The 25952-nt window shown below is 38.9% G+C and overlaps 1 protein-coding gene across 2 annotated transcripts in view; it reads right to left on the bottom strand.

Annotated features, from left to right (window-relative positions):
- Positions 1-25616, bottom strand: part of LOC124114585 (transcription factor GATA-4-like) — a 44895-nt gene extending 19279 nt beyond the window's left edge. Inside the window, exon 1 of one of the 2 annotated variants that reach the window (XM_046475210.2) lies at positions 25204-25616. The gene's annotated coding sequence lies outside the window, so the exon portion shown is untranslated. Of the gene's footprint in view, positions 1-24710; positions 24855-25203 lie in introns of those variants that run through there. The other variant, XM_046475212.2, reaches the window with a different exon arrangement.
- Between the last annotated feature and the right edge of the window lie 336 nt (positions 25617-25952).

Below are 25952 nucleotides of genomic sequence, written 5' to 3'. Positions count from 1 at the left end.
GCAAATATAAGAAACATTCTCACTGACTATTCCTCATTTGTCTACGAATCGTCTTCTGACCGACATGCACACAAAGTATCAATACTTATTAATCTTCATCTTTATAAACATACACTATTCTAGATTGGCGTGAACCTATTGGAAAGCACCATGACGATGCAATCTACCCGTCAGCTGACGTTTTTGTGGTATATTTTCGCCGTATTCCCGGAGATCCCCTGGATGTCTATCAACATGTCCTACCCCTACAACACACCAGCGTAATCCATGTAGCTTGTTTATGACGTTACAACCTCGTTGGGTCATAAATATCCCCCATATTAGATAATCAAGTTCCTGATTACATTTATGATATTGGGCAAACGAAGATTAGGGGCTATCCCACCTTTCCATGTGGAGCATAACCCACAAAAGGTTTATTGAATATGTCACAAAGACACAAACATGATACCAATTTAACACGGACAAGTCTTTTGGTACCGATTAAAGCTACAGCAAAAACTTCAAGAAACATTTGAAGCACTAGAATCTACGCAGAAACGCCGCTTCAATTGTAAATAAAAGCGACAAAACCCTTTACATAGTCATAAGAAATCTCCGCTGAAAGCAGATCCCATTGTTCTATTCCGACTGTGTCATTAGTATTTGTGATATGATCATCCATACGTACCATCCATGATCCTCCCTATCTTGTCGTCAGCAACATTTTGATTATCTTTAAAATATTATTATATTTACTGCGTTCAACTGTGAGTGGGTTATGGTGAAATAAAGAACTTGAACTTGATTATATCAGAATTCAGAAGTACACAGACTCTTTGGTTTCGTGTTTGCGCAATGTCTTGAAGATAGTCACTTCGATTTCAGTTTGATGAAACACCGTTGTACAGATTCGCTTCATAATTCCCTGTCGTGATGTTTGGAGGCTGTAACATTGATTCTGCGCATGTTGTACATTTTCCACAGGTGTTGTACATCATTTACATGTAGAAGTAAATGCTAGAAATGTTTTTTTCATTAATTCATTTAGAAACAAATTCAAGAAAAAGCCATCAGCTGTGTCATACACAATTAGCTTTATCAACAGATGTTCTTAAACTCATACTTTTACATATAATTTGATAAACGTCTCGAGACTAAAGAATAACATTGAGCGCAGATTAACTATGTTATTGTTTCACAATCATCTAGGCAAATGGTTAGAGAAAAACCCATATTAAAAAAAATGGGATGTTCATAAAATGTTTTTCTTTAACTTTCTTGCATTGCCTGTTTTGTGGATCTTGACTTTCGTCAAAATATACAAAGTTTGAAAATGAGATAAAAAATCAATTTGTGCACGTGCATATTACAAGCGCGTGGGTCGGAGATAAACGGCGTCAGCACGACGTTTACAAATATTATGATGTGTGTGCTACAACATTGATGCAATATTTGTGACGTTGTCAGATGCAGGGTCTGATGCAGCATGAAGCAGGAAGCGGGTCTCATTAACATCCCCGATAACGCAGATACGAACCGCGGAATACAGATCCAAAGAGATTCCTGGACATAATATTCACAACTGCCTTCACACACGTAAATATTTGAACCTGCTTGTCGACTAATGCCGGTAACATTAATTGCGAATGGAAACTAAAGCTGCGCGCGCATGATGACATTGCGATTCGTGTGTTTGTGAGATATCTTTCTGTTGTAGGTGATAGCAAAATAAACTATCAACTCCTTCCTCCATTAAGCGATATACATTTTCTAGTTTGTTGAAGATTATAACTGCAGATAAATTTATCAGAAAATTCTGTTAAAATTTCCTTATAAACATCCGGACTGGTGTTTTTTGTGTTCTTATTTTACAGATTTTAATTTTAAAAGTTGGTGTAGCTCAAAAGGGGGAGGGGTGTAGCGTTGTTATTCAGCGCTATGTTTATGTATATATCATATTGTGGCGGTGTGTTGTGTAGCTCTATAGCCCATATTCACAAACGTAATACATATATCATGAAGTGTTGCTGTATCTCAATACTGGATATGTACACATTTATGTAAGAAATATTATGTTTGGGATAAAACTTTCTCAGTAAAATACAAATTCTAGTACTTCTGTGGCTGAGTGGGTTAAATCGCTGAATTTGTGTGTGCTGACGTTTAGTGTGTGTTCGAATTCCTACTAGGACTCAGCCCCAAAAGGTATAGAATTTGTATTTTACAAAAGATATCATTTGTTAAATTTGACCACTTTCTAAAAGGCATTATGTATTCCTATAAAACATTAAGGTGTTTCTCTATCTAAATACTGGATATATATCATGAATAGTATATCATGAATAGTATTGCTGTCGTTATCTACACTAGATCTTATATATAAAAGGGATGTACCTGTTTCGTCTGAGTTGCAACTGAGTCTCAGTTGCAACTACTATGGAAAGGTGTATCAACCTGTTCCTTTTGTATCTCTGTGTTTATCACGAGGCACCAACACATGAAGGTACCAATTGAACCACTGCAACTGACACACCCAGACACCAATAATAACCAATGTTCGTACATTAAATAGGACAGGAATGCTGAAATATAGCAAGACGCTTCTAAATGACTTTTGATTGCAGGAGGGCTCTCGTGGCACAACGGAAAGTCCGACTTTCTCCTGCTTCTCCGACCAGCAATCAACACCTTTGAATTCCTGGTCGTTAGTAGATCAGAGATAACTGATGCAGCGATAAATAATCTCCTAGCACTAAGTCTCCTTGGTTAGAGTTTCTTTCGACCACAATAAACTGGTTCGAAAAAAACTAAGAGAAACGTAAATAATACGTCACCACTTTGCCATAAACTAGATTAATCAGACATATGCATGTCAAAACAAGGTTCGTCGGTTATAAAAGTATGTTTTGCGTCGAAACATAAGACCAAAAAAAAGGTTTGCGGACGTGGTGTTGCGAGTGCAAGGCAGGAGAGGTATACGAAATGACCCTTACTGCCCATCCCCGGGTATCGGGGCGAGTCGGCATCTAGGATGCCTGTAGACGCCACCCAGGGCTTCAGTCTGATGGCGGTCTCTGGGTGATAGGAGAAAGGCCCTGGTCCCTGGAGACTATCACGGCACAGAGATATGACGGCGTTTCCATTCTCTGACTATCAAATATTGTGATCAGGATTGAAATAAGTCATGTCGCGAGTGGTCAAATCGCCCCACTTGACCCAAGCCTGGGAACAATGGCCGCGAGGGGAGTAGATTTATAGCGCTGACCACCAACTAAGAAAGCAAACCACCATAGTCCAGCCCACGCCACGGGTTGTAAATCAGTTGTCTCCTTCAGATTCGTGGTGCTGGTGGAAATGGTGGCTCTGACGACAGATCTGATGGTGGACCATGGTCCGGGCCGAGCTGTCATAGACCTCTGCCCTAAACATGAATGTTTTGGCGTTAAGAGATCGTGCAGGGGCGTCGAATAAATAAACAGAATAAAGTCTGAATGCGCGAACTAAGAGTGAGAACATCAAATGTTAATCTTTCTGAAACCCTTCCAGGACTAAGAGAGTCATCAAAGCAGCAACGCAATTGATCGCAAATATTTCACAACACCAGTCCATCTGGGTGTATGTAAGGACTTACATAGAGTCCTTATCACACACAATTCCACCCATCTACGCATATTGCTAAAAGATATATATGATCCAAAACCCCTGAAACATATTTTCCATATGTGGCCTCGTCGTCATAAACAGACTTGGAGGACCATTAATCATGATGAGGACACAATGCGGTTATAGAATACACCAAGTTGATATGTTTCTTTCTGTGGGTTTCACGTTTTTATTTATTACCAAAATGTCTGCAAACCGCTTTGTGGGAATTCCTTCCATTACTTTGGCGGCATTTATGACTGCGAGCATACCAGGGGTACATGACTCTCATTCCACAAACGGTGGTCCGCCATCAATTACAGTCGCCAGACTCAAGGAGACAGTCATCGTCGCACAGCCAATGACAGACAGGCTCTGAACATTTTTCAGCCAATCAGATTCACAGTTAAAAGTCACTATTCCGAATCCAAAGATAACTTTATTTTGCATGGAGAGAAAAGAAAACAGTCATGTAAAATAAGGAATGCACATACATATTCTATTTCTGAACTTAATGCCTCAAAATAGAACTAATTATTTATAAACCATCATGTATAAGGTTTGATTAGCATTAATCTGATCTTGAGCAACGACTCATATGCACTCCTTCCGCCACGTTCGTAAACGTAAGACTATATTTGCTTGCACTGTCTCCGAAGATCATAAACTCTGTGAACGAATTAAGGGAATTCTTTCATGAAATCTTTCTCAAACGCTCAGAAGAAATATGTTTGTTCCCACAAGTTTCTCCACAGAAATAGTTCTATCGGGTATTGTAATAATTATATCATTAGTTACATTTCTACCCTACCCACATTCCTGTAAGAACAGCACTGTGCGTGTGACCAGTCATGAAAGGTTGTAGAGTAGGGAATTCCCCAGTAGTCATCTACGTGTTGTTATGTATATTACTGCTTTTAAGCAGATCTCTAAACATCAAGCTATTCCGAAAACCTAGCAACGGGGTTTTATCTAAAAAGCCCAGTTTTAGGTGGAGGAGAAGCATTATTCTGAAAGTCTGTCAGATAAGACCTTCATTTTCCTAATGTCTAACAGTCAATGCTGACCCCCCTTGTCTTTGGAACTAATGGAGGGCGAGACATCAGGGTGTGAATCAGAGGTGTGTGTGTCGTCAATGTAGATGTGGGCGATGAGGGTGGTAGGGGAGGGGAACGAGTGACGATTGCTCAGAGTCAAAGTGTTTAAAGGCAGAAGGCAATATCTTACGTCAAATATATTTCAAAGTCTTTATTCTCGGCTTTTAGCATTTCATTCACATTGACTAAAGATGCTTTCTTTCAATAATGCTGAGTTGATGTTTGGTAATGGTTTATTTAGTGCCTTCACAATGCGTTTGCACATGTTCTTGTTCACTGAATATATATTACAAACACTATGAATACTATCTACATATAGCTCAGAGAAGTTTAACAACAGTGAATATTGAGAGAAACCAGAAATGTCACCGCGTTTCAGTGCGTAACGCTAACGTCAATGCACCCAACACAGTCGAAAGGACATATATGAATCTGTGCTTATCAGGTCCACCATCAATTTTATTCCACAGGTAATAAATTTATTGTTTGAATACCTGATGTAGAAGACCAATTAACCTCTTTATTGTATATTGTCACCGGAGCTGATTGTTTTAGGGTTGGTGGTGTTTACTTAGCTCTTGAAATGTGTTAAAGTGTCACTGAATGATGCTTTGTTCTACAATAGGCACCTGTTTATTGCCGTGTGGTCGTGTAGTTGCGAATCCCATACTAAAATGTATATCCGGAAAAAATACCACAGAAATAGGAAGATAAAGAACAGTAGTATAATGATAGATTGCTTTTTTCAGATTAATTGTACCTTATATATTAGTTTATGTCATGAAAATAAGTATTTATCTGAAAGCAAACAATCGCTCTTTCTGAATATCGAAGTGGCAATAATTTACAATATATCGCGTAAACCGAAGTGACATTTGGTTATATATTTGTATTATGTATTTTAATTTTATTTTTTTTATAATAATTTTTATTTAATATTGTCCATGCATGTTCACTATAGTGACTCTTCTTCTTCTTCGTTGTATGTACCAAACAATTAATTAAGAAAAGAAAGGAAATGTGATGGTAAGCGTGGTGTAACACTGCGTGCCTAGTGGTGATGCTTGTACAAGGTTGTATTTCGTATTTCACCACAATGTCACCATCACGTATAAACCAATACATTACTGACACATACATATCTTATCAGGGATGAATCTATATCATCGTTACCAGGTGAAAATGACAGCCTTACTTACCTGTATATCTATACATATATATGACTCCTATCTCAACACTATATTGATAACGATGTACGTTTACTCTTACGCTTCCATACAGTATAAACTGTTACACTTACATTTGATGATAATAATAATAATTGATAATAGACCTACTTCTTACTCTTAAACAAATGAGCATATTTCCATATTCTAAAATATCAAACGTTAATATTGTAGCACATGCTGGTATCTTTTATCAACTTCAAAGGACAAAGTGTCCTTGATTCTAATGGGCGTTTTTCGTATCAACACGTCATTACATCTGCATTGTAAACGGTGTGATCATTGTTGCAGTACAATATCGAAATAATTGGAACCTGTTTGAATACTTTTGGCAATTAACCAAAACCACGGATTCGAAAAATGCGCTAAATTAAGTCTTTTCCTCTTTGGTGATTTCAACGGAATGGAATAACTCCTTCCCCATCTGTTTTTGTGGCCCAGGGTGGTTCTAAACGCTCCCCGGACCGCTGTCTGCCCCATGGTGCACCACACGTGCCCAAGCACTACCACACACAGCGCACGTGCTACCCCGACCCACGTTCTGCCTCGTTACTGCCTCCCCCACCCAGTGCCGCTCTATGTGGAGGCCTACACCCCTAAATGTGCCGCTATGGTCAAACGACGAAGACGTTTTTTTCTAAGCCTCATCTGCAAGTCTGCCACAGAAATGCACATTCCTCCACATACGGGGGCACCGACAAAGGGGGAATTTGAGGGTCTGGAAAATTTCACGTATGGTCTCCACTTTTGACTGAAAACTTTCACGATATATAACATATGTCTCGATATATAATATACTTGTGTGACAAATAATGCAGCTTAGTTCTGCTATTATTCGGCTCAGTTCTGCAAATGGCAAGTGGTAAAATATCCTAGAATATGAAGCAGAATAGTCATCATCATCATCATCATCATCATCATTATCTTCCTCCTCCTCCTCATCATTCAATATGGTAACCCACAGCGATACATGGTCCAGTGTAGTTGATAAATGCATATTAATACAATCATGGAAGCTGTTCATGTTTGAAATTTCACAAAATGACACTGGACGATGTTTTACATATTTTATCACCACTGATGACTATTAGGAGGCAGGTGTGGTCACCAGGCGTTATTACCTTTGTGTCGAACGGTAAAATAACTCTGACTGTATTTAGCAATAGATGACGATTGTGATCATTCTGACAATAACTGTTCAACTGAACAAAATACCACACCATAAACATACTTTTTCGTGTTTGAGAGACATCTAAGACACACTGTTACCTGAGAACAAATCAAATCTAACAATGACGTAAGTGTGATACCAGTACAATAAACCAAACACGAGCTGAACTTCCTGAGAAATTACCTGAAGATATTCATTATTCACCAATTTGTACACACAACTCTTCCACTATTTGTATAAAACCAAAAATAACTATTATTGGAATAGTCCGGTATTTCTTCCGTTGCGACAGATTAGATAGCAACATGACAAAAACACCATTGTCAACGATTTCTGTTTCCCATTTCATTTGTCCTGAAGTTTTTATTGCGACTCTAAAACCACTTGAAGTAAACCCTCTTATCTTGAAAGTAACTGTGAGTTTGATCGCATAATACATTATGTCAATTCACCAAATAGCCGCGTAACGTTTAGATCAAACTATTGGCGACCTTTGCTTGAAAATACACGAATGTAGATTGCGGAGTAATATATCAAATGCGAACTTTTTCACTTGGCGGAAGAATACAAATCAAGGTTGGTCGGATCAGTCAAATCTGACAGAAACTGGGAGAGATAAGATAAGAAAATAAACAAAGTTATCGTGGACGGAAAACAATGGACGATGCAAACAACGACTTTCTCAGAAGGTGTTTGATATTCAGACCCAGAGGTTTGAGAGCAATCACACGGCGATATACAAGGTTTAGCAGCTGAATGCCATTACGCAACACTTTATGGGTAAAACAACTAAATGGTGTTTGCAGTGCAGCGTTTATCAAGATTAAGGAGTAGAGATTAAAGATTAATTACTGCTCAAACAATCATACATATTTTCAAGGGCGCAGGGTTATAAAGTCATTATGATGAATACTCCACAAGACAGAGATAAAAATTATAATGACGGCGGTTACGGTGATGATGATGGTGGTTATGATGCTGATGCTGCTGATGATAATATGCAATGTCATTACCAGCTGGCCTTTTTATTTAACACGTTGATTTCATATTGCGGTTCGTCACGATATGGCTGAAATACTGCCGATGTAACGTTAAATCTTAACTCATTCACCCATATTGCGGTATTCAAACCGGTACACGTGTTAACTATAATAGGTTTCTTCTCTCGGCGAAATACCAATGTCGTTATTATTTAAATAACCATCGATTACTAATACCGCAATAACTAAGAATATTTATGACTGTGTGGGCTGTGGGTTTCATTTATATTAATACCTGTACTAAATATCAATATCGACTAAGCGTTCTGTGGCGAGACACCGTGCTGCTAGATGCGAAAGAAGACACTTTGATATAGGAACATGCACTAAATCCCACATTATTACCATAATTTATCGCATGGAATCCGGTTAGCTGGTTTACACAGGAAATAAGGAGGTGTTATCAAGAAACTGATAATACCCGTGTTTCACATCCCACCTGGATGGACGGATAGCTCGCCATATATAACTCTTCTCAAATTGTACCTCGTTCCTAATTCATTCAAACTATCCAACCTCCTGTCATCGTTCTAATCATTATGAACGGAATTACGCAATTTCGTATCAGTTCCCCGATCCAGAAATTGTTGTTCACCTAGTAGCAACTTTTGTTCCACCTGACAACCAAGTGTTTCAGTATTCGCACATTCTGTGTAACCAAACATACGTTATCGCGGCGTTAAAGTCAAGGGATCAGTTATATAATTCCAAGATAATGTCTCAAACACGACGAACCCAGAACGGAAACACATACTGGATCTACTGGACTAAATCTTGACACGAAGGAATTCGGAAAATATGATGTTATCTTGAGCATAGATCCTACATATATACGGCATTATATGGATTATTTAATAAATCATATGTTCGTGCGATGGAAAACATTTACTTGGCTTTAAAACCGAACAAAGAAACTGCCCACTTTTTTCTAGCAGTCCAAGTAAATAATAAATGATAAAGTCGGTCCCAATAAGAATGCTGACACGGCACATACGGACCCATATTCATTTTGTCCCTCTTAAATTTTCCCGATAAATTTATAGTGCAAAACACTTTACGATCATAAGATAATGAGTGTTATTAAAAATGCATTTTCCTTCTCACCGCTAACGTAAACATATTAGCTTTGTTTTAATATCTATTTTATTTACTCAGAGATTATTATAAAGAAATATTAAACATTTTTTAGCCAAGCATTGTTTTCTCATGTGTAACTTAGTTCATGAAAATAAAAACCCACACCCAAGTTTGCAATATCATCCAATTACCTTATTCTGCCGATGTATTTTGAAATAAATTTAATTAATATATAGATTAGATGCGTGGTTTAATAGCTTTGGATATTTTTAAAATGTGTTGAATTCATGGTACGTAGCGATATAAAGAAATTAATACATGCACATGTTTCTAACTGTAACATCTACAGAAATCGAAGTAATTTTTTAACATAAAAAACACAGTTCTATTTCAAAGCATATTCACACACAACAAAAAACGTTAAGTCGCATAGCTTTTCCAGTATTGGTGTCGGCGAAGCTCTGCTTGTATGTACATTGACGGGCAGATACTCTCACTCTATCTAAACTAGCCCTACTCCATTGAGTGAAATTGTTCCATATCAGCGAGAGCCGGACTGAAGGGTCTAATACACACGATTTATCATATCAATTAGATAGGAAATCATTGATATAATATTAATTCAAGATTACGTCCACGAACCTCCCGCTACCCCGTAAAAGGAATGTTTACATCGATGAGTGAAATATACTGTTGCCTTTTGACTTCTGTTGATAATTTATCTACTGAAAATATTTTGTAATCACGGTAGCAAAAACGGGCTCATACGAAAAGCCAGTGCGGAGATGTTCTTACGTGACAATCAATGATGTTCCCGAGGAACTTATCCTTGTGTATATGTAAGCTTGTCTACACAATCACGTGCTACCCAGTTGTTGATCACCTAACGGTAGTTTGAAGGTTCTGAACATTGCGAGACAATACGTAACTGTGTCGCATTGCATGGAAGAAGAAGTTGATATCCATGTCAAACACGTCCTCTTGGAACCGTCCTTTTTGTCTGATGTCAGAAGAGCTATGAGTCGTACCTTCTCATACCTCTAAGATCTTGCATAGAATGAACCTGAATTGTTTGATAGGTATTACGTAGAAGATGACGGATGACAAAGTAGACACAATTTATGGATAACACCTTCTTTAATTACTGTATAATACTGTAAAGTGCGGTAATTAAATAATATCCATAAATTGTGTCTACTTTGTCAAAGAAGGAACCCTTTAAACAAATGTGCTGATAGAAAGGTCGTTGAGCTGCACCTATCACACCTTTTTACTTGCGTTAACACACAGTACATGAATGTAGGTCTATGACTGAGTAAAACATGTACGTGGTATTTACACAAAATATAAATGCAGGTTGGCAATCTTTTACATGTACATACAGCTTGCGTTGATGCTGATAAATTAATTATCAGCTTCCTTCAATAATGGATGGAATGAGGTACTAGTATTCAACCCAAGGACATGAGCGTTTTTACTATATTATAAGTAATTTTGAAGTCGACACCGTGTGCAGAGAAATGAGTAAATACACAATAAGGAAAATACTAAAAAGTATAAGTATATGCATTAAAATACAATTGAGGATGAACTATGTCAACATTTTACCAAAGGACGCTAGATAATATTATCACGTTATTCATTCAGGAACTAAATAATTTATCTTTAAGGCCGAAACCACGTATCATGATTGAGAAACTCATCGCATTGTTTTTGCTTCCATCTTCCGCCTGAAGCTGGACGTCCTCTGTATCAAGAACACCCCATACTGTACGTGCGTTCAGACCACAGGACTGGTTGTTGTCGATAAGCCTACAGCCTGTTACAGACCAGGATGAATGTCGGTGTCGCGCTGTCCTTCCAAGTGTCACCCCAGCTAGGAACGGCGGTGTTATCAACGTGGTGAGATAACCTCACGTCAACCTAATCCCTGTTATCACGGTGTTATCTACCCCGAGTGTCCTCCAGCTCGGAGACAGACTGATACAGGTATGTTCAGGTACCTGGACGGAGAGAAGGAGGAACATAGATGCCCTTTGATGTGCCGACTGTCAATCAAAGACGTGATGTCATCAACTATATCAGCAACACAATATTAAAGGGACATAGGAGTCAAAGGAGTTATCAAGAATGCATACACTGTGACATACAGACCTAGAAGATAAAGCGAGAGTTAAAGATGCTTGCGTGTGCCTTTTCTTTTCCAAGCAAGCGAATAGCTTTATATGCCAACGATAACTGAGTTATGAACGAGAGTACATAGACTTATATAGAGATATAGGTTGTGTGATAAACACGATTTAGATACAATATGGTCGACTATTGCGATGGGCGTTACATACGTGTTTAAGCGGTTACATTGTCAACCAGATTAGCCAACTGGCAATCGTTTCAAGAAAGAAAAGTAAAGGCTTTTAATAAACGCAATATGTTTCAACAGAGGGAGATGTTTTTTTTATAGAAGGTGCGACGTGAGAATAGTTTTCAAACATAAGGTTGTTTTATGTATCAGTTGTGGCAACTAATTAATGCCTCGATAAAAGATTTGTCCAAATTCGTCAGATTTATCAAAACAGTTTTTAATCTGTCGTTGTTTCTAAGACACGAAATGCTTTGATTTTTAACACGAACCAATTTTAAAGTAAAAAATAAACAAGAATCTTGAAGCTCTGACCACGCATCTCTTTTATCATTCGGCGACTGAATTAAACTCGGGTGACAGATGGACCCGATAGAAAGACGGCCACCCAAATCAGACAACATCTTTAAACTTTCTCCTGGTATAGTGACATGTACAATGTCAAGATTAATGCAGAACAACCGTTAGTAGCAGGCAGTGACTGCATCAGAATCTATTTGTTATCACTGGATGATAACGCAGGAGGAAGGCGCACTTCAGACCTCTATCGTACACAGATAAAGTCGGGGGTTGGGACAGAGAGGGGGATGAGGAGGAAGAAAAAGCCGTTGACATCAGTTTAATTTTGATTTTGGTTTCAAAGGTTATAGTAGCCCGAAATGGGCTTAAAATTTAAGATAACAAATGATAGTTAACGGGAGGAAGCCCAACTCAAAGTAAAGAGTGGGAATGAGGTTGAATGTGTTTTGGGCGAGGACGAAGGGGTCGGTGCTACAGCGTGAGAGGGATGTCAATAGGGTTCGGGGGTCGGGGCTTTAAAATGGAGGAGGGAGGGGTTCGGGTGGATGACGATAGGGATCGGGGCTTCAGTGTGAAGGATGGTTGATTCAGTGTGAGGGGTGTCGATGGGAATGGGGCTTCAGTGTAAAGGGTGTCGATGGGTTTGGTGCTTCAGTGGGAGGGGGTGTCGATTGGATGGTGGGTTCAGTGTGAGGGTAGTGGCAATGGGTATGGGGCCTAGGTGCAAGGGTGTGCCAGTGTGAGGGTGGGTGGTTGGTGGCAATGGCAAAGGACACGTGGCTGCATTGTGATGCAGTGTCGGTGGAGTTGGGGCTACACTGTGGGGGGCGTTTTGCCCGACAAAATACCAAGAGGGGTCATGACGTGTTCTTGCTGAACAAGCAGCGACAGTTTGAGCGAGTGTTTTATAGGCTCGTATCGACAGGTGCTGCGGGGTTTAATTAGGTCTGGAGGAGCACAGAGTGGAAATATTTGATGACACCATTGATTTATAAAATTTATTGAGTCATTAAACGAAAGGATTGGGAAGAATGCCACTCGGGAGATGAACGCAGCTGATATACGAAGAGTGATGGAAGTTGTAGACGTGCGTCATAGAGCATGGAACACGTGTATGCACTTTTTAGTGCAACGATATCGTAATGTACACGCAGTAACACCTCATAGGCTTCCGTGAATGACCGGACCTGAAGGACAAGTTTAGGTCGATAACTTCCTCTGACCAAACATGGTTTTAGAGCTTTGTCTCTTCTGGAAATCTTCTTAAATTTAAAATCAGTTAACATTTTGTTTTAACATCAATTCAAAATATTTTAGAACGTTCACACAAAGATTAAAATATGTAATGGACATGGCCTCTAAGTGAGTGAGTGATCTGGGCTTAACGCCGCTTTGAACAGTATTCCAGTTATATCACGTTGTGTCAGCTTGATGTGAGAGGAAAGCCCGAAGTGATGCAGGTCTGAGACATGAAACCCACTAGCACGGGTATGGTGCTAACAAACCTTGAGGGACAGGACAGACACATCTAGATAAGGGTGTATGAAGAAGGTACATGCATGGCATGTGTCCTGCTAAATGAAGAATAGACACTTTAGTTCCATAGTAGAATGTCCGTGAACATATTAACCCAAGAACATCAGCATACATGCAACATTAGAAGGAATAGTTAGCGTGGCTACAACGTGAGTCAGTGAGATGTTCTATTGAACCATGGGTTTCACTTTAGATTCCTTTATTTACGATGTAAGGTAAACAGATATGTACACTGCAAGCCCCGTGGTTCTGGCAGCAAGAGAAGAACCCCAGCCCAGCATGAAGGCACACAGGGAGCGGTTATTGTTACATTTAGTACCACGCTTCAGGGGAGAGGTTATTACATTTTCCGGTCACTTGAAGTCGTGCTATGCTGGGCTTGAAGTCGAGTGGACTCGGAGGGGGGTGATTTATGCTGGTTAGACTGTAGGTCTGGGCCAAGGATCGTTGTGAAAATAATATCTTAGACATTACAGGTATGAAAATAATATTTCCCCCCTTTTTTTGTAATGGATAGGAAAACCACAAAACATATCTTAAAAGCCCAAACAGATTCAAGTAAGTGTGCCCATAAATGACTATTACACATATTTCCTTGATGGATTGGACATATTTAACGGGTTCTAATTAATGAACACCCAGAAAGTATAACCTTTTGATATACACAATACTTGCTGTGGTAATGGTTGTGTCTTACATCCGCCTTAAGGAATTACCTTATACCACAATACAGAAACGGAAGTATTACCATCTTCACATGTACGGACACGAAGCTTTCATTCTTATAATATTGGTGTAAATGTATGAGGACATCCTCTGTACAATTTGACAGTCCCTCGTGAGAATGAGAATAACGTCGACGTGGATTTGGATCGTTCTTTGATTGTACTTCAGCCGTAATTTCAAAGCATTATACAATTCTTAGCATTCACAAACAGACTAACTTCCTCAATAATATAAACGTAAAGCTTACGTGATTGGAAATAATAATGTCATTGAGGATTCATTGGTACGTTTCTATAAGTTTCAAATGATGATTGGTATGTTTACTTGTGTCTGCCATTGTCTGCAGTTACACAGGAAACACACGGCGGTAAAAGCGATCCTTGCAGTCTCCCATATTCAACAACACACTCCAGTAACGAGCGGATGGCAAACGTTAAGGTAAATGCCAAGTTCTGGACAGCTATTGTGAGCAGGACAGTAACACTGAACAGAACCGTCGATGACGTCACATCAGCGTGATTTTCTTCATCTGTCGTCAGTTCCCAGCGAGCGGTCAGTTGTTTCTCATGCCTGAGTTGCACGTTTTGTGACGTCATGACGTAATGATGGTATCCTGGCCAGCACGAGCGACATGATATCCCCCTGCGCTCGTCCAAACGGCGGCAATTTAAGGCTGAGTGAACCCGTGCAAGACCCCTCTCATCTTATCGTACTCATTTCTCTTAATTAACCAACATCAGATAATTAAACTGACGTCGACTGTCGACTGTTTACATAATAGGTCCACGGCAGGTGCGATGAAGCGAGATCCTATGAGAGTTTTGTCGCCCAATTACGGTGTGAGTGATAGTAATAGCGTTATCAGAGTCTTCGATCCCCTGGGGTGCTGGTGCCTGCCCGAGGGTGCGGACAAAGGGCAAGGGAGTTCTTCAAAAGTTGGAACTCAGAACATTAAAAGAAGCTAATTCTGCATGGGTATGTTGCATGAATGCATGGGCAGATATAAAAGTGAATCAAATCCCTTGCCAATAGTTTGATGAAAGTTCAGATTGGCGGTTCCCATGGAACATCAAACTCGCTTCTTTGATTAAGGTTTTGAGAAAGACAAATTGATATTTAATAGTCTTCAAAATAACCCCTAACACCTCTTAGACATTTAGCCGGGACAATTATTGACAAACATGGTGAATAATAAAATCTTGATACAACATTTCCAGAAATATGATCGTTGTAGTAACTATCACCTGTAGTCTTTACATTACAACTGGTTAACATCTGGCATTTGCAGAGGATTATTGAGTCAACGGATAATGTGGTCTAATGTTTCCGTCATCAACCACATTGTCTTTAAGTCGTTTGGCTACTAAGGTGAAATGAGACACAATAAAACAATAAATGCATATATACATAACACATAAAAGGTTACTGTGAGTATGCTGTACAAACAGTATTATACATGGTAATATACATAGTAAATATAATGTTTATGAATTGTTTTCGTTTATACAAGTGTGCTTGCTGATAAGACTTTTTCTGACTAAATATAAATTTGTTAAACTCAGTCAGATATGTAAAGGTGGGATTTAATAACATACAATATTTAAAAAAACCTGCTTGTCTTCAATCTTCATTAAAAGGACATGATATTAAAAAATGTAATTCATCTGCAATAATTCTGTTATTAAACTGTTTAAAACATTGTGGGCAAATTCTATCAAGAAGATGGGTTGGTCGTTATTAAAACGTCCAGTTTCTTTGTCAAGGGGTAAAGATCGACATCAAATCAAAGCTAAAATTCGACTGTGGTCCCTATATTTTATATTAAAAAGATACGATTCAACAACATTCCAAGGTCTAAGCATATTACCATATTGCCATTATTTCGGTCATCCCACAATTCTCTGCTCCATCTTTCATTATCACCTTCAGTGAGAATATCTCTGATATTTTCAACATTTTATATTTCTTGTTTGGGGCGGAGTTAAAATGTGCTTAAGGTTATTATTTCAGGCAATGTTTTATAATTCTATTTCTCCACGTATTTTTTATAATGTTTAGATATATTAACTATTTTCTTGTTTAAACCGTAACGGTATTTCAGTATCATCACTAAGCTTTCTGTAGAGTCTAAAAATGTGTATGTGTTATTCAACATCTGGTGATATGAAACCCATATCTCCGTTCGAAGACACATTAGAAGAACGCTGAGTGACGCCAAGGAAATATTTGCAAGCTTTGTTTTGTAAAAGATTTACTTCTTTATAAGTATTTATATTCCAAATCCCCGATCCATAAAACAAAACTGGTTAACAAGATTTTCATACAGTTTCTTAAAAAACAGGATATGACAAACTTCCAGCTACATTAAATTTTGTAATTAAAGATGACAGGGATTTATACAATTCTCTAACGGTCTTTTTCATGTCTAGGTTCTCATTCAACCATAGTCTAAGGTATCTATAAGATTCAACATAATGAACTACGAATCGATAAAGAATGAAGGGTTTTCGTTGAGAGTAATGTCTCGATGCACCGGTTCATCGTTACCAACCAGACCCATGACACCCTATGCAAACATTCAGGGGTGGTTAACCATTTGAACGATTACACGAATATCGAGGAGATGGTACCAGTCTAAACTGAGCCGACACGCTATAACCACGACTTATCTGGTATCTCCACAATATAAATGCGTCAACACTAACCCCCTCAAATCCACGGGCTATGCGAGCTATCCTGGATGATCCTCCCACTGAAAGGGCACATGATTATGAAGGGGGAAATTGTTATAGAAAACCCTCAAATTATTCCGGCAAGTTGGAATTGAGGAGAGGTAATATAGACAGTATACCAGAAATGAGGGTAACTTTACTCTGCTAATATGACCCTCCCTACCAACGAAATTATCTTAATCTAGGCATTGAGAAGGCGTGAAAGGTTCCCAATGGCGAGATCCCACCAAGAATGACCCCCAACGAACCTGGTTAGAAACTGGGAAAAGCGCATGATGCTAGGATGGCAAAATTTCAAGCCTGATCCGCAGTGGAGTGTCAAATAGCTTAATAAGCTAATCGCTGCAAGCCAATTTCCGTGCCAAATTTTTGTAGTTAACCTGTACGAAACTAAACAAGGCGACAATGCTAATCATCATTCTGTACCGTAGTTTCGTACGCAGTGACCAACTGTTCCCCCCAGCTCGCCGCGAGGGGTAGCGGCATACATGCTCGTCATTAAAATTTACAGGATGGTGTGTGGAAACATAACGTTACTCTACCATATCTAAGTGTAAATTGCGCAACGACTTGTGTTCTTGTTCACATCTTCTGCGAAACTCAAAATTGGTTACAGATTATATTTAAGGACCTCGGTATCACCGTTGAACTGTTTTAAAAGAAGGAATGCATTTTGTGATCACAATAGAGTTGAAGTCGTGGAACAACGGTACAATGGTGTCAATGGCAGTGGTGCTTTTTGTTGTTGAAAAACTATCATGAAATGAGATGGTTATAGTTTTGTAATACGCTTACGGGTAGTATATACGATCACTTATAATATTTTCAAATGTTTAAATGTTTATGCCACAAGAAGGGGACCCGCGAATGATGGTTGAAGGGGAAACATACATTGCTCTGCATAAATAAAGGCTTTGAATCTTGGAATCAGTGCGATAATGACTCGAGATATATTCATCAGCTTCGGTTTTCGGTCCTCGAGGATATGTAGCTTCGAAGAGTCAATTCAAAGGACCTTCTTAGTTACAAAAGAAGTAGTTCTTAACACGATAAATTAACCAAATTAGTATGAAGTGTGAATGTACACAGTTCCCACGTTTTAGCGCCTGTAAATACTGACATTATACAAAGGTGGTATACAATATACATGTTCCCACGAAACTAAAGAGTTAGTAATTCCCTCAACTTCTTGAAACCTCTGGGAGGGGGTCACCTCCCGCCGTGAGTGCAGAAGAACGCTGGTCCCCCCTCCAACCTGTCTTGTGTCAGATAGTTAATTTACACATTCGGTCTACTCTGACACTTCGCAAACAAGTGCACAGAATGTTCAAAATTGTCTCTCTCCTAAACACACTCGCAGACACCTCTTCAGCCTCGGAGGAACGAAATGGTTCAGACTCTCCAACGTCGGGAGGTACAAATGTCTCTTTGTAGAATGATGGGAAGGTCTAAGTGCGTCGGTCTCTCTGTGAGAGGGTAGACAGTTTGGTCTGTGTGGGAACTACCTCCACCACAGCGCGGCGTTATACTGCTGCAACAGCGCACTGACATCCACCTGATAAATTTAGAATTTACCAACTTAACAATCACCGAAGGGAAACAGTTTTAATTTGGTTTGCTTAAGTTGTGTAAATATTGCACAGTGATACAACGGCGGATTATATTTCGTTAATTAGTATTTTGACGAAGCCATTTTGCTGACGTCAATGTGCAAGAAAATAGATTACAACTTTGGCTGCCATTGTGATAGGTGCATCTAAACGAGCGAAGCGTGTTCGCATGAAATAGCTCCATGGTTTTATTCGACAGTAAAACCTTACAGCATGAATATAATACAACAATGAAAACAACAACACATTATCAGTTTTGAGATATCGCAAATAAATAAGACAATCACTGGATTTTTATCAAGCACCCAACTATAAACCTTTATAAATTAAACGCTAGATCGCGTTTATCCAGGTAACGACATGAAATAAGGGTGAGTTCACATTTGACCAAACCAAGGGACATAACTATGACACGACAATCAACAATCCTTCATCCTTCCACTCCCTGAACCAGTTTAAAGAAACTGTATGTACCACAATTAATTCTTGTTTAATATTGAATTGTATTCTCCAGCGTCAAGGGTACAAAGCTAATTCTCACTTGTAAACAAGGTTGAAATAAACGTACTGCACAATGATTGCCTAGACTAACATCTAGTCTCTGAAATGAACATATCGTACAGAAAAAAACAGTAGTTCAGTTATCTTACTAAAAATATAATAAAAAGGAGCCCAGTGACTCTCTTCATTTTCAGATACTGCAGTGATCTAGTCTTGCCAAACATTATAGACTTGCATGGGCTGTATTTGATATATATTTGTATCAGGGACTGTAAGACAAACTAAATGATTGCCGAACATTTCGTATTCTACGTCTCTGAGCAAATCTAGATCGGTTGCTATCAACGTGGAATTTATCTTAAGGACAAGACGGTAACACAATATAACATGTTCCAAAGACTTCATGGCTAATAAAAGATTTCATGGATCAAATTTTAATCTAATACAAGTCACCTCTCATGCGAGTCAGCGCCGTGAGAATCAAGACATCGGGTGGTCAAGGAAAGGGTGGACTTTCTCCAGGACAAAACTCCGGACACCAATTTACTCTAATGGAATGGTGACACCATATGTTTATAAACATTATACAATTGTATATTTATGTTACAATAACAGTGTTAATCCCAAGTATGACTCTACAAGAATTGGCAAAATAAACGGCGAAACGGTCTCCTGCAAAGAAGCGAGTGGCCAAGTCTGTCGCTGTACCTTGAGTGGTCGTCAGACTCTTAGCATGTAATTAGTTACCCAAACTGTCTCCGATACACGTGGTTTCCATTTATTTTCACGCATCCCCCGTCAGTTCGTTATCATGGTTAATTACTGGACCATCGCTGGCCGCTCACAGTGTGTCGGTGAAATAGCAACTGATCATGTCTTGCGTTACTTTACGTCAGCGTTGGCGTTATCTGACGGCAACAAAGAGACCCGTGGAACGTTAAAGCGGAGGTATTTAAAACTTTCTGCATCGTTTTGATCAGGATCTGCAATCAGTAACTCAAACCGAATGTTACACCTATCTAATATTTAACACATGCGTCACACGACGGAAAAATTTCCCTCCCATAACAGTTAAAGAGGCATTATCCCTCACACCGTCGTGAGGAACCACTGGCCCGAATGTCCTAAAGTTGGCGATTTTGGCCTAAACTTATATCGCCTTCAGGCGGGGATAGAATAATTAAAATAACTTTTGAAAAATCAGAATACCTCATACCCGCCTCTAAATATACCTTTTCTTGTCAATGCTTCCCTGTCGACTGCGGCGACTGATGAATACATCTTCTAACGAAATAAAAGTTAACCATGCACGAGAATGTTAACAATATAACAGTGTTACCTATATTATTCCGTTATTTTCCCATTTTTACATAACTTTCTTTTCCATAAGCCAATGTTTATTATCATGTTGGAAATGTTAAAATAATTTCATACATTTGTCAAGTGATATCAAAGAAACAATCTACATGTGTTTGTTAATATGTTCCCACACCCAACCAAAACCGGACCGTCAATATGCCTCTGTAGTTCATCAATGTTCTGCAAAAACACGAGACGTATATGCGTGCTGGCAGTTAGGTGAGAACACGGAGGAGGTCTGTGATGGGCTGTTGTGGTGATACAGGTGCGCAGTGGGTGTGTTTGGGTGACCCGAACATTTCAGACCCAGTCGTGAGAAAATGTGAAATGTTGCCATTCCCATTGAGAAACTGTGACCAAACAGTTCTTGACCCGACATGCGGGTGTATACACCCGTATTACTTCCCCACTTTTACCCATGTGGTGTGTGGAGGTAGAAATAGCAGCGTCTCAACCAAGTTACACGTTAGGTGGACTTGTAACAATTCAAGTCTCTTAGTCCCCCGATCTTGTGACATAGTTCCAATATTTTGAACTTTGTTAAGCAATAAATGAAAATTGTATATCTTCAAAATCGTTCTTATTCCTGTTGCTGATTGAGTGATTATTCGAATCGTATATTCTGTCTGTTTATATATTTTGAAATTTTTCAGCTTAAAAATAAAACAATATACATCATTTAAAATAATATAATCACCTATTCTGTCCTAATACATATCAGTTATTATATTTAGATGGACGAGATCAAATCTAACTAGGCTGTCATGTCTGTCTAGAAATGTTAACACTAAGCTCTGAGGGCAAGTGTGAATATTTTCCATATATCTTTAACTATTTTAGTCACTCTCTCTTGTAATATGGTAAACTTGGAACATTAAAATTGTGTGTTTTTAAACACTGTACTTATTGAAGCTTAACAGAGAGTTGTGATACCCAACATGTTTGAGCTAGAGCTGAGACGAGGATGAAAGATGAATGGGGCGAATGTCATATAAAATATATGCGTTGTGCTCTGTAAGAGAGACTAAGGGTTTCTATGAAGGAAAAGTTATTCAAATGTGATTATATAATACATCGTCTTTACAATTAATAATTTCGTAGCTGTCAATGGTCGACGGTATTGAGATATCGTACGTGAAATAATATCAGCATATCAAAGTAGGAGTGGGATGGGAATACTGACACACTGAGTCATAATGTATGATGCATATATGTAGATCATAGGACATTTTCTACGCAGATTTTTGTTCATTACCGTCACAGATGTGGGAATTTTATTGGAACATCTTGTGATTACACCCAACATCTGTCGTCCGTCTTTGTTTTGCTTGTATTTTATTCATTATGATATTTTTTTAAATGAAAGTCGAAAATATTGTATACTTAAGGCTTTGCGCTATCAGTATCGCAATTGTCGCTGTGAGTAGGTCCATGTCGAGGCATAGGTTTTCGCCCTGAAAACTCCTTGAGCAATGCCGGCAATGTAGCCAATTGTAAAATTGGCGCCGATAAACATGTCTTACTCTATATCTATTTTTCAAATTTTATTAACATATTACTATGAAGGTTGGTGCAGTCATAACATTACGCGCTTACGAACACATGACGCCTAAAAACACAGTGATATGAAGGAGAGGAAATTTGTTTCCATTTCCCTTGGCGATAGATCGCTCGTTTCTTTGCTGACAACTTATATGTCTAAAAGGCGGATATATTTTCCCTCGTTGCATATTTGCTCTACTTATGACCTTTTTATGGTGCATAAAAACGAAGAATTAACTAAAATTTTGACGGTATGACGTTGTTGCGATACTTGCCTGGTGCTTACGCGTTCTCGTTAACAGAGCTTAACCAACCTGTGATGACATCTTTATGGACACTACTTCTATAAATGTGAGCGTTACTTCGTTCTGTACGTCTTCTTCATTCACTACATCGAACTCATCAAAAAGTCCTGCCTCCATTCGCCTGGCATGCACCTGTCATAGCGATCACGTGACTGTTTTAAGTGTAGCAGACGACAGTTTGAAGCATGAGAGATGCACGAGAGAGATCAAAGAGCCGGCGCTGCATGGAGCCGAAATGTCTTCTGGGAAGGCAAATGTATACCAGCGAAGCTATAAACACTCACGATGTGGCAAAGACGAGGTTACTGTCGAAATTACTTAGGCTGGTTTTGTAAAACATCTCTCCGCTGACACGCTCGCCATGCACCCGGAAGTGTTGAACCAGGAGAACATATTGCCCAATTCTCAAACCAGTCATTCCTGCCAAAACCTCTCACGGGATTTTAACGAGAAGTGTTCACGCGCTGCGCGAGATGTTGAGATGAGCCTGCGGCTAAACAGAAATAAATATTTCTCGTCACAAATTATGACACGTCGTAGGTAAAGTAAATATTGACAATATGTGGCATGATATTACAGCGCGAGTCGGAGGCTGTCCGCCTGCTCATAGCGAGCCTACGGAGAAGTCAGGCTCGAGGTAAGATAATCGTTCTACAAGGCGTACGGACAATGTTTTGACTGATTTAATTCCTTGAAATGTGGAGACTTCTCCCCTTTGCCCCTCCTAATCTCGACGGTAATCAGATCCAAGAGAGGGCCGCGGTCAGACATGATAACTCGATATAAGTCGTTCGACGAATATTAGCAACCACAGCAGGTTGTTATAAAGAATTAGCCACACGTATTTACATCCTTGAGACAAAGAAAACGATCCTCTATCATTTTGCAGTAAAGATTCTAATCAAAGATACTTAATCCAAAGAACATGTTGTAGTTTCTTGAGGAATTCGCACATGTTTGCAATTACTAAAGCGGATATGTGGTTCTCTATCATTACAATACTGGAACAAACATAAATCACTGCCTATTCAAGATGACGTTTCCCAAATTGAATTGTACATCTACTGAATTATAATGGAACACTCTATTAACGTGAAAGAATCCCTGCAAAGAAGAAACGTTTATTCTTCCCATGGCCATTGTAATAGAAACAAGAAGCTATAAACAAACTTTGTTCTCTTTCACAGCTAAGTATTATAAGTTTTTGAAATCGGTAAAATGTGATTTTCCTCACATTATCTGTCGTTGATCGAGTGAATATATTACGATTTAACCATATCACGACTCGAACTAGGATAAAAGCATATTCAACTAAGTATTATCATATGTGTATGTATAATATTCTTAGATGAGGTATAAACATATACATAGTCTCTACCCGATATACCATGCCACACAACACAAATGTTCAAGTATACTGGAAATATTCAATAAGTAAAATATATACACAGTAAAACGTATCCATAGTTAATTGTATTTAGCTGTTTGGTGTGTTCAATGGCTTATTACAGACACAGAGGTTTAAATTGCATTTAACTTATTTATTTTAAATGTTAAACATTTATAATGGTGGCATACAACATCAAACGTTTTCATTTAACTACCGTAGGATACATTTTGGTTAAAGCGATAAACACCTTGAGATACATATCTAACTGTTGTTTGTTTATGAACATAAACGTTTCCCAGCCTCAACTGGCGACACGTCATTATGGTGTTATGACTTTGTGCATGACATTATTAACACGGAGTCGTAACATGAATGTGATCCATTTACAAACTGCCTCGAGGGCGGATGGATGGGGATGGGGGGTCGGGCTAGGAGTGAGGGGTCGGGCAAGGGGGTCGGGTGAAGAGCAAAGGGTAAGAGGGATGGGTCGGGCGATTGTGTGTGTGTGTATTGATAGGGTTGGGAAGAAATGGATGACTCCGACTGCAGTAATTGAGGGGGATCGAGAAGTGGAATGGGATAAGGGGCAATGAAGAATTGAAATGGGACGAGGGGGAGAAATGAGTTGGTTAAAGCGAATCAAATCACATCAACCTCATTTCGGAACGCTGGATATGTTTTTGTTTAGTTTCGTTCAGTTTATATTTAACTATATCTCTAACTAAAACATGTTTTCATTCATACGAGTTGATTACGATGACATATTGCATAAGTATAACAATTCTTATTTGTTCTTATTACAAGTACAAACTTATTAATTTATTCAGAAATATGTCTTATACAAGATTCAAGACACTTTCTACCTATAATATTTCAAATATTTGAAATATATACTATAAATATAAATTACTTCGTTCATGATCAAAGTTTCATCGACACAACCATCATTACACCAAACAGATGTAATATATACGAGAAATATGCGCATATGAGAATATGTTAAGCAATTAACACAAGTACTACATATTCTCCTCAAATGTCTGCCGACGGTGAAGCTAAAACCAGCCCAGAGGAAAAACGTCAACATATAATTAATTAATGTAACTCAGACAGACCTGTTACTTCGTGTGTTTTTCCATCCTCCACGTGGGCATACGACATCATCAACAACATCCAACCCGCGAGTATCCACAGTGGGTACAGAAGGTTAAGTCAAACGTAACAACAACGCACTGCCACTGGTTAGTCCATACAAAACATGTTGAATGGCTTGCGAACAGGTTGTAAATACAGGACGTATCACACCACGTTAGTAAACAGATACTGATTATCATTATCGGATAATGTATCTTTGAGAAAGATAATTACTCATGACAAAACCCATCGGTGTTACGATAAGTACACGAATTTGACGAAAGCGCAACGTTAGAAGAAATAAATAATTTACCGATTTCCCATTTCCGTTAAATACGCTGTGCCGGCGCCCTGGATACTTGTTATAAGAGGAATACTTTTAAATCGGAAATAATTAAACAGACTTACTTACACCAACACTACACATTCAGGAAAGGTTACTTGTGGGAGGGAAAAGAGTTTTAAAAATCTTACCTGAAATGTGTCGTCTGCTCCAGTCGTTCCACGTGTTGTGACCAATTGTCGTCTGGTGTTGTCGTCTGCTTGTAACATCTAACGATAACAAACTTGTAGCACTTCTAGATAAATTCTTAAACACGTTCAAGCTTGACTTTATACATATCTATATATACTGATAGTAATTTCTACTGAGAAGTCAGCCATACGCTTAAGCGCTAACAATATCAGAAAGTTACGATAATCAAATCTAAAACTTTCGATAAAAGTCAATTTCAGATAAATATAATCTTCAACAGTGTCGTCTGCTCGTGCCTAGCAGATGTCGCCTGCTTCCAAGACCGTCTCTCGTGCACTTGTTTGTGTTGCGGAATGACACCCGATTGGAACCTGTTTACATCTATCATACACGTGCGTAAGAGCTCATTAATTTCCGTCGAGTGCCTCGTTTTCGTCCTGGAGCCTATCGGTTGAGTTCCTTAATTTATGCCGATCAAGCGGCATACTGGCGCCAAACTGTCACACAAAAGCGTAGCCCCGCCCTCTACCGGCGAGAAACAGCGCTGAGCGTAGTGAAGAGGGAGGGGCGATCCGTGAAACTCGTGATAGCATCACAGTGTTAAGTTGAAGCTTTTAGTGAAAAAAATAGTGTTCGGATAAAACTAAAATTGGAATGTTGAATATCCCACTGGGCTTCGCTATCGGGAAATTGGTATGGTTGAATTTATCTTAATATAACAGGACAGGTATGGGTGTGTTAAACCCCT

This window comes from Haliotis rufescens, unplaced genomic scaffold (assembly GCF_023055435.1).
Source record: "Haliotis rufescens isolate VD_foot unplaced genomic scaffold, xgHalRufe1.0.p SCAF_1, whole genome shotgun sequence".
Taxonomy (NCBI): Eukaryota; Metazoa; Mollusca; class Gastropoda; order Lepetellida; family Haliotidae; genus Haliotis; species Haliotis rufescens.
The sequence above is the reverse complement of the archived record's forward strand: the minus strand, read 5'-3'. Positions and strand labels throughout refer to the sequence as shown.